Genomic DNA, 12,338 nt, shown 5'->3' with positions numbered 1-12,338 from the left:
ATATTATTTATTTTTGTAAGCACTGTAGAGATAATACATCCAAAGTAAAGTCATAGACAATCTTCTAAACAAAGGCTTCTCAGACATATAAATCCAAAAGAGAACAAATGTCATTTTTGAGCATACAGTTTTTATTCAGCTATTTTCATGTAAATTTTATATTGTAAAAATAAGACAATTCGGGCTGCAAAGGGTTAGGAATCTTACATAGAATCACACAAGTAGGAGACTGAGGGGCCAGCATTCAGACCCCTGGAAGTAAGTACAAACCTAGACTCCTAGTCACATAAAAATGTGAAATGAGGTTATAACTCAAAGATTATCTGTAGTTCTGTTCTGTTACAGTTGCAGCATAAAATACATAAGAAAGTTAAATAGTGTCGCCTATGATAATTCTAGGGTCACTGAAGCTCATTTACCTGGAGGTTGAAGGAAACCATCCTGGAAGTCTTCCTGTGGACCAATCTTTTCTTTCAACTACTAACCATATATTAATGTCTTATGACTACATTGGCATGTTAGACAGCCACGGGGAAGGCAGGATCCTTAGCAAAAGTCAGTTTCCAGAAGGTGGAGAGACTGTTGAGAGACACTGTTTTGAAGTAGAGGACTTTGTGGATGACATAATGGATGAGTTCCTGAGGACACAGTGGAAGGATTTCAAATGCTGAAACTAGATAAGAATCGAAATGACAGTAGGGGATTCAGAGCTACAAGCAGGAGACAGTGAATGATCCAAGAGTCCTGAACTTTGGGAGGTGACTGATTGGAACAGGAATAAAGACACAATGGAATTAGTTCTGAAGGGCTTCAAGGCAGATGGCACAGCAGGGCTGTGAAGTTGGGGAGAGAGAAGAGTGAGAATTGGAACTAAGACAAACAGAGCGGGTCTTTCTGTGGGGAAGCCATTAGGGCGACACGCAAATCATAGAAGGGTGGGAAGCCAGGCCCAGCGAGGGCAGGAACTCCTGGAAGAAGCTGAATGAGCCATGCTCCACTTCTTCAGCCACGATCTCTTTTGATTATCACTCACAAGTTCTTACATTTGCAAATTTTCAGGCTCACAGTTCCAGTTTTTAGAGCTGAAAGAATATCACTGACTGTCATGATGAATAAAACCCTGTATTTCTCAGGTATTCCTTTTTAGTAAGACTATTTTTCCTTACCAGGTGTCTATTAAAATAGTCATCCCAGCTTTAGTGCAGTCAGTTTAAAGCTTTACCAAGTAATTTCAAGGGCACTCAGTTAATGATTCAATGATTGAAAAGTTAGCTTAGATCCAATCACTAATAGTGTTTTATACCATCAGCTTCCCTGGTTCTCATGCTTTCAGACTCAGATTGAATTCTACAACCAGCTTCCCTGGGTCTCCAGCTTGCAGACAATGGACTGTGGGGCTTCTCAGCCTACATAATCATGTGGCCTATTCCTATAATACCTGTGTATCTATCTTTCTATCTGTCTGTCCAACGGATTGTCTCCTACTGGTTCCCTGGAGTACCCTAACTAATATGCTAGATGAAGTGTAAGATCTTAATGTTTGTAGCCCATATGCAAACATTTTATTTTTTTAAGATTTTATTTATTTGTTAGAGAGAGAGAGAGAGAGGGGGAGAAGCAGGCTCCATGCAGGGAGCCCGACGTGGGACTCGATCCTGGGACTCCAGGATCACACCCTGGGCTGAAGGAAGCACTAAACCACTAAGCCACTGGGGCTGCCCCAAACATTTTAAAATATAATTTTCTCTTCTTTGACTTTAGGAAGAAATTAGTTAAATAAGTATAGTATGTTCAACTAGGTAAATTCAAATATACTATTCAGTCTGAGTAAACATAGCATATTACTTTTCTAGGTAGTTTATTTTGTCACAGAATTCACCACTCCATACAGTTAGATCTTTTAAAAAATTTGACCCTTGTGTTTCCAGGGCATGTACTCTGCCTCCACCTAGAATGATCTTCATACTCTGTACCATTTATTTAAAACTGAATGCCAAAAAAAAATAAAATAAAAAATAAAAAAATAAAACTGAATGCCAACATCTCCTCTGTACCTGTTTCCCTGACCCTCCTCCCTCTATTGCTACCATTCTGAAGTGACTTATTCCATCTTCTAAACAATTTCTGGATATATATATATATATATATAATTTAATATGTAATACATATTTTATATAAAAATAAACATATAAATTATAATATTTGTCTTATTTTTACCATACTGTTTTTACCATACTGTTTCATAGTTTCTATGTCTATCTCGCAGTGATTATTCATGAGGATAAATCATATCATTTTCATTTGTACATCCACAGCACCTAGCGTAGTATATAAATTATAATATATCACTGAAATTTCAATACCAGTTTATTTTTTATTTTTTTATTTTTTTCAATACCAGTTTAGAATTTAATAGTACAAATAAGCATTGGCTTGTTCTGTATTTTACATTTTGTGTATTTTGATTTTTGATTTGTTCTTTTGAGATGCCCAGACTATTCTTTGGTTATTTTTCACTATCACTATCATTTTAATGTCATTTTTAGTAGAAACATTTTTGTCACTACCGAAACATTATTTTGGCAGGCCAATTTGATTAGTGGTGCATTATAAAATACAACATTGAAAAATTTAAAGGATCATTTAATAAAAATTCCTTCACTTTGTATTTACTACTATATATACTGCCAGTGAACTTGTAAAATTGGTAGGTGCGAACAAGTGACCCGCCCAGCATATGTGCTTGCAACCTGCACTGACTGTTCTGCTACCAGCTCGGTATGAGTTCACCATGACTTACTAACATGATGTTTTGACAACTTTCAGCCATCACATAGCACCAAACTGGTAGAAATCCAAAAGTAAACCTGGCACTGGAATTAGTGGCAGAATTGATGTTTAATTTGGTTCTCTAGGTGATTCATTTACTCCTATGTTTGATCTCCCAGATTCACTGCTACATCTTGAAAGTGTCTAGGAAACTTTCCTTCTTGGGTACTGCATCCATCAAAACATTTTGCACTCTTGGTCATTGTTGGATATAACACACCATATGCTCAAGAATTCTTGTCATTTCTTGTCTTGAGAAAAGGGGAGGTGGCATAGTTACATTTGGCACCTAAGTACTTTCCACTCAAAATAGAGGTATTGGTGGAACTCTTTGTAATTAGACCAGCTTTTCCTTTGTTGACCAAAAGAAATTTTTTTTAAGATTTTACTTATTTATTCATGAGAGGCAGAGAGAGAGAGAGAGGCAGAGAGAGAGAGATAGAGAGAGAGAGAGAGAGAGAGAGAGAGAAAGGCAGAGACATAGGCAGAGGGAGAAGCAGGCTTAATGCAGGAAGCCTGATGTGGAACTCGATCCCAGGACTCTGGGATCACACCCTGAGCCAAAGGCAGACACTTAACCACTGAGCCACCCTTTGGCCACTGAGCCACCAAAGGGACCCTTTGGTGTCCCTTGACCAAAAATTTCTGTCTCCATTAAGTCCTACAGGAATTTTGATTCACAGTCTTCCAATCCTAGGCTGTCTCTGTGGTTGTATTCCTAACTTATTAAATGCATGCAATTAATTATAATTAAAGGTAGAAAGTTATAATCACTGTAAGAGATTTTTAAAAATATTTTTTAAAAATTTACTTAGAGGGTGTGAGAGTGTGAGCAGGGGGAGGGACAAAGGAAGGGGCAGAGAGAATCTTAAGTGAGTCTTAAGTGCGGGGCTGGATGTGGGGCTCCATTTCACCACCTGAGCCGAAATCAATTGTTGGATGCTCAATCAACTGAGCCACCCAGATGCCTCTTTAAGAGATTTATTTATTTATTTATTTATTTATTTATTTATTTATTTATTTAATTTTATTTTATTTTTTATGTTTTCAAAGATTTTATTTATTTATTCATGAGAGACACACAGAGAGAGGCAGAGACATAGGCAGAGGGAGAAGTAGGCTCCCTGCAGGGGAGCCTGATGTGAAACTCCATCCCAGGACCCTGGGATTGTGACCTGATCCAGAGGCAGATGCTCAACACTGAGCCACCCAGGTGCCCCTGTAAGAAATTTTTTATAAGTTAAAACTGTATAATATTTCAGATAAGTGAGATTGCTTTCATCTAGAATATCAGAAAAGACATAAGAATATAGTAAATGCATGATAGCCATACCAACAATTGTAACACCACGAGCATTGTAGTGGTCATTTTCTGGTTCACTTCACCCTTAGCTACCATTCTGTTCCTTTCCTTTTCCTACTAGAGTCTATCTGCCTGACCACTAGGATCCAGACCTACATAAGGTTGTATGTCAACTCTGTGCAATTAGAGAAAGATGTACCTTTCTTGCAGGTGAATGCAGTCCAGCATCAGATTTGTATAAGTTTAGTAAGCAGAGCACATGCTGGGTTTGAGTCCTCATTTTTCCCCCTTGGTTGGATGCCCTTGTTCAAGGCATCACCTATGTAATTATCTACGGTGGTGCTGACATTGTAGCATAAATCAATTTAGACTAATAAGATACGAGGATACACATACATGGAGGCTTTTGAAAATAAAAGCTCTTTCTCCTATGGAAGCTACTAAAAAAGACTCTACGTCCAACTGGACATGAATTAGAAAGCATACAGTCTTAGTTACTACAAGTTAATATCATGGGACCAGGTTAATATCTTGGGACAAGCCCTAGTAAAAAGCTATAGTGGTAAGGATATAACATACAAACAGGCAGAAATGGCTCAATACAATACAGGTTTGTTTATAACTTACATCAAGACTAAATTTTTTCATTGCTTTCCATACTTTTAGGGATTAAGATCTTTAACATTGTTCTTAACAGATTTATGGAGGAATAACTGACATGTGATCAACTGCATATATTTGAAGTATACAATTAGATAAGTTTGACATATGTATACACTTATAAAACTATCACCAGAGTCAAGAAAATTAACATATTTGTCCCCCTAGAAGATTCCTTGTGCTCCTTTGTAATTCTTCCCAGCAAGCCATTCTTATCCTCATCCTCTCCCCAGGCAACCACTATTCTGCCTTTGGTTACTATGCATTAGTTTGTATTTTGAAGGGGGTGAGGGAAATATATATATCATACAATATGTACACTTAATTTTTCTGGCTTTTTGCACCCAGCATAATTATTTTTACATTCATCCACATTATTGCATGTATCCATACTTAACTCATTCTTATGGTTAGGTAATGTACTATTGTAGGGATATATGACACACTTTGCATTTCTCTCTTGCTGTTTCCTTTCGAGTACTCTATCCTGTAAACTCTGGCTGCCTGCATGTCCCCAGATTACCATCTCTGACTTCTCAGTTGACAGGTGTGCTGGGTCCTCTCTGGGTTCCCACCCCCTCAACCATGTCCTGGAAGCTTTTGAGACAGCTGTAGAGCTTACCTTGTTGACTGTCTCTCGGGGATCACTGTCCTTTGCCGCCTGATATTCATTGCCTTGTAAATCATTGTTTTAAATATTTTGTCCAGTTTATGAATTGTTTCAGGAAGGAAGGAAAATCTGATCCCTTTACTTCATTCCACAGAGAAGTCGAAGTGCCTGAGCTCCTTCATTTTCAACATACAGCTTGCAAGATCTCTGTGTTCTTTTCCATCAAGCTGTGGAAAGAGAAAGAACATGAAGGATTATGCATAGGTAATTTTATGAGTCAAGTCTAAAAGTTGTTGCTCATATCTGTGACATTCCCCTGGCCAGACATAGGTCACATAGTTATATCTGACTGAAAGTTCAGTGGGAAGTAGTCAAGCTATAATCTCAGGGAAACACAGGAAATGGTTTCGGTGAATGGCTGGCCAATTTCTGCTACTTGCACCTTTGTGGGCATCACATACCTATTTTACTCTTCCTGCCACATAATAGAAGACAGTTATTTCATGTCAAGAGAGACTACCATCCAGGTATTTATGATCTTCAGGTGATGCTTTTTTTCTCTACATTAAGTTTGAATCATTTTGCAGCATATAAAGCAAAAAGTAAGTTTTTTGCTCTTCCATGCCCACCCAATAAGTAGTACTGGACTAGGGATAAGATAATTGCAATGAAAACTTCCATTCAAAGAAAAGAGTAGGATTCTACTGCAGTGTGTGGTCCTTGGCAATGTTGAACATTCTGGCAGGCAGGCTTTGTGCCTGCCCTCTTCCCTAACAAATGGAGAAGATTCCTCAATTAGACGTTTATTTTACTTTCTGAAAACATTTCGTCTTTTATTTTTTGCATGTCCTGACTCTTCCCCTGGGAGGTGCCTCCCTATTAATTATCCTCCACTATCTTTCAGGAATTTAGTTTTGGGGAGTGAGGCTTTCTTAGGGGTTGCACAAATTTTATATTTCTGTTCATGAAAGGGGCTTGTATGTTTGAGGCATGAGTGTTCGAGACATTTTTAATATTGGTTCATGGCTTCATTAGCAATCAATTTTCCTAAAAAATTAGTGGATCTCCTTGCTTCTAGACAATTTCATCTGACTGTAAATACACATTCTTTTCTAGACATCCATTTTGAAGCCCAATTCAGTTTTATGCTTTCTCATCCACGTATCTCTTATTCTTGACTTAATGATGTTACTTGGAAACCATCTGAAGGGATCTGTAGGAATATCACATGTTATTAGCCTACTGTTGTGTTAAGCTTTTTTCAATCTTACCTTTTACTTTTTGAGGTCTATAATCAGTCATCCTTTTCAATCTTTTGAGGCCCTGAGTTCTGGAATCAATACATTACCTTTTATTTCTAATTGAGAATCATTTTTTTTAAAAGATTTTATTTATTTATTCATGAGAGACACACACACACAGAGGCAGAGACACAGGCAGAGGGAGAAGCAGGCAGAAGGAGAAGCAGGCTCCATGCAGGGAGCCTGACATGGGACTCGATTCCTGGTCTTCAGGATCACGCCCTGGGCTGAAGGCAGCGCTAAACCGCTGAGCCACCTGGGCTGTCCGAGAAACAATCATTTAAGCTGATCTTTTTCTTGTAGTAACTTGCTAAAAGCAGCAAACAGTAGCATCACATAGTAAGATTTTGGATCTTTTCAAACACTTTCCTGAGTGCTGCAGGCTTGTAACATACCCTTCCAATTGCTGAACCATTTTATTTTAATAAAAAAAAATTTGTTTTGCATAATATGGATCACTTGCTTTACAGTGTGTTCTATCGATGCCTAAATTAACTAAATAAAACTAAACAACTAAACCAACTCTATAAAGTTTAGGTTGTTGTTGGGTTTCATTCTGCTTCTGGTATCAATATTTTAAAGTAAATCAGTAAAGTAATGCAATGGCTTAAACATTATAATTTATTTCCCATTCACATGACTTCCAAAATGAATGTCTTCATTGGCAGATATCTTTCCTTCAGGTGGCTCTACCCAGGCTTGCCATATGGCTTCTGAGATTTCGATGCTTTCCTCCATCAGCCTGTGGAAGAGGAAAGCATGGAGGATCATGTGTGGGCTGTGCATGGACATAGATACATCAGTTTTGCCCATTTCTTCTTGACCAGAACTCAGTCATATGGCCAGACCTAATGTAAGGAAGGCTATGGAATACATACAGTCCAGTTGCATCAAAAGGAAAAGTTGGGGATCCCTGGGTGGCTCAGTGGCTTAGTGCCTGCCTTTGGCCCAGGGCATGATCCTGGAGTCCTGGGATCGAATCCCATATCAGGCTCCCAGCATGGAGCCTGCTTCTCTCTCTCTCTCTCTCTCTCTCTCTCTCTCTCTGTGTGTGTGTGTGTGTGTGTGTCTCATGAATAAATAAATAAAATCTTTTAAAAAAGGGAAAAGTTATTCCATGTTGAGGAATAACATGGAATATGTTGGTGATAATCACCAAAAACTTTGGTGATTAGCTTAGTGTCTGCACAGAACCAATACTGTGGAAGATAGAATAGGAAGACTGACAAAATGGTATCTGTCTTGATGTCTTTCATCAAGTTTCATGATCAGTTTCACCATATCACTAGACTTTTCAACCACATTAGGTAGCATTTTTTTTATTGTCAAAAGTTGCTTTAGCTTGATGTCTGCTACTTGCTATGTCAAACATTGTAATTAATACAGTTGTGAGATGGATTTTCCATTAACATCAGCAAACCCTCCTTAACATAACATCACCCCCTGCTGCCTTCCTGTTATTTGTTTGTGTAAAGCAAGTCTTAATGTTTAATGCCTGGGTTCCTGGTAAAATATCTGGTATATCAGGCTGCAAACTGCTCTGCCCAGGGGATGAAGCTTCAACATACGTAAGATAGTTTAGAGGCAGGCTAAGGTCTGAAGGAGCCCTTGGAATTCATGTGTATTTGAGGGTTAATCTTATAGCAGGAATGTGGTCTGTGATGATCCCCTAAGGCCTCAGAATCTGTGACACCACCTTTGGACTTCTCTAGAGCAGAAGAAAATCCACAGATTAGTCTCTGTTTCAGACTTGACTCCTATTGTTTGATTGTTTTTTTTCCATCTGTTAGATCGGTTGAGCCCAAACCCTACTTCTTGGTGATCCCCAATTCAAACTCATGTCCTCTGCTAAATTTAAACAGTTGTACTTTCCAAGGCCAAAATAGAGCTGGTTGTCATTGTTCTCATCTTCTGGTGTCTGCTTCCCTTTGTTTCCTTTATAACAGGAGAAGCTCATTTTCCCATCTTTTTCTGCTTTCAGGAATCATTTATTCATTCATTGATTCAGCCAACAAATGTTTGCTGAATGTCTGTGGTGTATTAGATACTCTATAGCAAGCTAGAAAAAAAAGTCAGATTTAGCTACTTCCATAAATCAGACATTTAATAAATGTCTGATAATAGAGCCTTGAGGCAATTTCTAGAATTGTAGTGTGATGTATGGGAGAAAGTAGAGGCTTTGAAATCAGATACTGTTGAGTTTAAGCTCCAACTCAATTACTTACAGGTTGTGTTAATTATGAAATGAAGCTCTCCTTCTGAAAACTTCAGTTTTTCCATTGTAAAAATGTGGGTATACCATTACTTCAAGGTTAGAAGAAGAATTAAATGATCGAATGCTAGCCGAATTGCTGGCACAGAGGAGTACAATGAATACTCCCTCTTTTCCTTTTTCTTTTCTTTCTTTCCTCTCTCTTACCTGCCCACTACTCTTTCACCTTCTCTTCTTCCCTACCTCATTTTCTATTTCCCTTCCTTCTTTTCCAGCTTCCTAATTTTATAATTTCCTTTCGAGGTGAATATGCTAATGGCTAAATTGTCATTCTCCAAGATGACATTGAAATGTACTCCTTAGCACAAATGCTCCAGATTATATGCTCTTTGAAAAATCTAATTAAGGATATAAATAAAAATATTCTTCATGAGATCCATATGTTCTTCCCATTCTAGACAGCTGCATGGGTAGTTTCTTTTTCTGATTCTAGAAGTACCTATTGCTGTCCAATTGGAATGATGTCCATTGCCACTTTGCAGGCATATCTTGCAGATGTTACTGAAAAAGAGCAATGAGATATCCAAAATAGCAACCAGAGGGCTGAAGACTATTTTTAAAAAAAATGACAGGGGAAAGCTTGCTTTATTTATTTATTTCTAGGCAAAGAACTTTATTAACTTTGTTTCAAACTTTATTTCCAGGCTTCTTCAGCTTAATTAACTTCAAAGAATGAATTGTCTATAAGCAAAAACTGAAAAGAGCTGCAGTGTCCAAGGAGCTTGGGCTTAAAAATGTTAGAGGTCTAGATTTTATCAAATCCATGAACAAAATTTTAAAAAGCAGTCATACTATAAAATAGCAGCTCCCAGTAACTTCTTCAACTTTTATCTTCTTCGGAAGTTGACTCAATTCAGTTTGCTCTGTTCTTGGAAGCTTCATCAGAATTCTCCACAAGATCTAGAACTTCATCTTCCTCCTCCTCCTCCTCCTCCTGTCTGGTAGCAAGTGATGCTACCAGATTGTTTGGGCAGAGCTTTAACCACTCTTAAACTAGCTAGACTGTCTGCACTAAGCTGGTTGAAGACCTTGGGTAGCATTTCTGTCGGCTGCTCTGGCTCAGCCTGGCCAGAAATGGTGAAAGCCTTCCTGCCAGGGATGTCCAAACTTTAGGGTTGTGAAAGTGGATCCTGTTCCTTGGTTTGGGAACAAGTTCACTTCTTCAATACTAAGAGATATCATTTACCCCTCACTTTTCAAAGAAAAACTGAAGATTTTTATCATCCACTGTAGCTGTTCTATGAACCATGTTCTTTGGTTGAGCCATGTTTTTAGTTTCTTTCCCACCACTGCGCCCTTGTGCTTGCAGTTTGGCAAGTTTCTCCTGGTTCAGGATAGCTCCTTTCATCTCCATGGAGTGGAAATGGGACCCCACAGGGGCACTAGAGTTGGCCCGCAGCTGGGAGGACCAGCTGAGATTAGGTGCACACAAGATTAGCAGCTTGACAGGGGAAAATATATTTTTTTAATTTTTATTTATTTATGATAGTCACAGAGAGAGAGAGAGGCATAGACACAGGTGGAGGGAGAAGCAGGCTCCATGCACCCGGGGCCCGATGTGGGATTCGATCCCGGGTCTCCAGGATCGTGCCCCGCGGCCAAAGGCAGGCGCCAAAACGCTGCGCCACCCAGGGATCCCAGGGGAAAATATTTTAAATGAGAGATAAAAAGCATGAGAATTTTGTAAAATTTTAAAAACCATTTAGTTATCTAATTTACTATATTTGATAAAAAGTTACTATTTGCGGGACGCCCAGGTAACTCAGTGGTTGAGCTTCTGCCTCTGCTTAGAGCATGACCCCGGCTGGGGTCCTGGGATCAAGTACTGTATTGGGTTCCCGGGCGAGAGCTTGCTTCTCCTTCTACCTATGTCTCTGCCTCTCTCTGTGTGACTCTCATGAATAAATAAATAAGTAAATCTTTAAAAAAAAAAAGAAGGTTACTATTTGCATCTATTTTATTTTAATATAATTATCATAGGTAAAAAATGAGAATAAATGGGTTTATTTGATTCCATTTGCTATAATATTCATCTTGAAATAGAGCATTTATTTTAGTGCTCGATAAATTGAATCTTACCATATATTATATGTAGCATCATATAAAGGATATTTTTATAGATTTTTCTTTGTTGAATATCACTCTGGATTAAATCTTTAATTAAAAAAACTTTGAGTCTTTATTAAGATGTGTGAAATGCTTTGATGCTCTTAAGATAAGAAGTGCTAAGTGCGAAGTATAATTAGATTTAGCAAATTTGCACATGCTAAAAATTATGTTCAAAGACCACATTGATTTTTTTTGTGAAATTTGCATTTTGGATGAACTCCCAAAATATATGAAGGATAATTTATATAGCTCAAGAAGACTATTTTTATTACTCCCTATTTCAGTTTGGAAAAAAAGCCCCACAGATGTTTTATTATCTTTTGAAAAAGGAAATGATATTTCCTTAACATGCCATTTCCTGTGATATATCACTTCATACATATGGGGTTAAAAATAGAAAAAACTCCTTAACTGTAGTGATGTTATACCTAAAAAGCTCTATTTGGGTTCAAAACTAATAATTTCCTGAGCATTATCTTAAATACACTTTTAAGGGACAATGGAAGATGACTGTTTGGAAAAAATACATTTCATAATGCTTGAAACAAAGGAAATCCCCATTATGTAAACAATTAGATTTAAGAAATCAAGATACCTATATGATATTGTTGTAACTGTATTTACATATCTATGCATATATACACTTCAGAGGAATATAAGCATAGAAATAAGTAATAAAATACAATGCAGTAAAATGTTGGCAGTGATTATTAGCCGATGAAATTATGAATGATTTATTTTTTGTACTTTCTGTATTTGCCACACTTCCTGAAAATGTGCTTATATGAGTGTATAATTTTTAAAAATTAAACATAATCTGTTTGTCTCAGTGTGATGAATAAAAGAAAGAAAATAAATTATTTCTTTTTTACTGACTACGTTTTGCTCCTTCATAAATTAGATAATGATGCATGTATAGTACAGACTGGTGAGAAAAAGTTCAGAAATCATTGCTATTAAGCAATGATTATATAGTTTTTAAAATATTTATTTATTTATTTGAGCGAGTGGAGACAGAGGGAGGGAGAGGGAGAGAATCCTCAGACTCTCTGCTGAGGGCGCAGCCCCACACTGGGCTCCACAAAGGGTGGGGCTGGGGGCGGGTCTCTAGGCTGGATCCCAGGACTGTGAGATCAAGACCTGAGCTGAAATACTGAAATGGAGAGTCAGATGCTTAATGGACTGAGCCACCCAGGCTCCGCAAGCAATGATCATATTTTTTATGTACTTATTCTAAGCATTTATATGCATTAA

At 37.7% G+C, this 12,338-nt stretch overlaps 1 long non-coding RNA gene across 1 annotated transcript in view; it reads left to right on the top strand.

Annotated features, from left to right (window-relative positions):
* The window catches only part of LOC121476281, a 58,600-nt gene extending 48,066 nt beyond the window's left edge, over positions 1 to 10,534 (top strand). Inside the window, exons 2-3 of the long non-coding RNA XR_005983899.1 lie at positions 5,557 to 5,666; positions 9,620 to 10,534. This is a non-coding gene — a long non-coding RNA (uncharacterized LOC121476281). The remainder of the gene's footprint in view (positions 1 to 5,556; positions 5,667 to 9,619) is intronic.
* The last annotated feature ends 1,804 nt before the right edge of the window (positions 10,535 to 12,338 follow it).

The sequence above is a fragment of the Vulpes lagopus genome, chromosome 15, assembly GCF_018345385.1.
Source record: "Vulpes lagopus strain Blue_001 chromosome 15, ASM1834538v1, whole genome shotgun sequence".
Lineage (NCBI taxonomy): Eukaryota > Metazoa > Chordata > Mammalia > Carnivora > Canidae > Vulpes > Vulpes lagopus.
The sequence above is the reverse complement of the archived record's forward strand: the minus strand, read 5'-3'. Positions and strand labels throughout refer to the sequence as shown.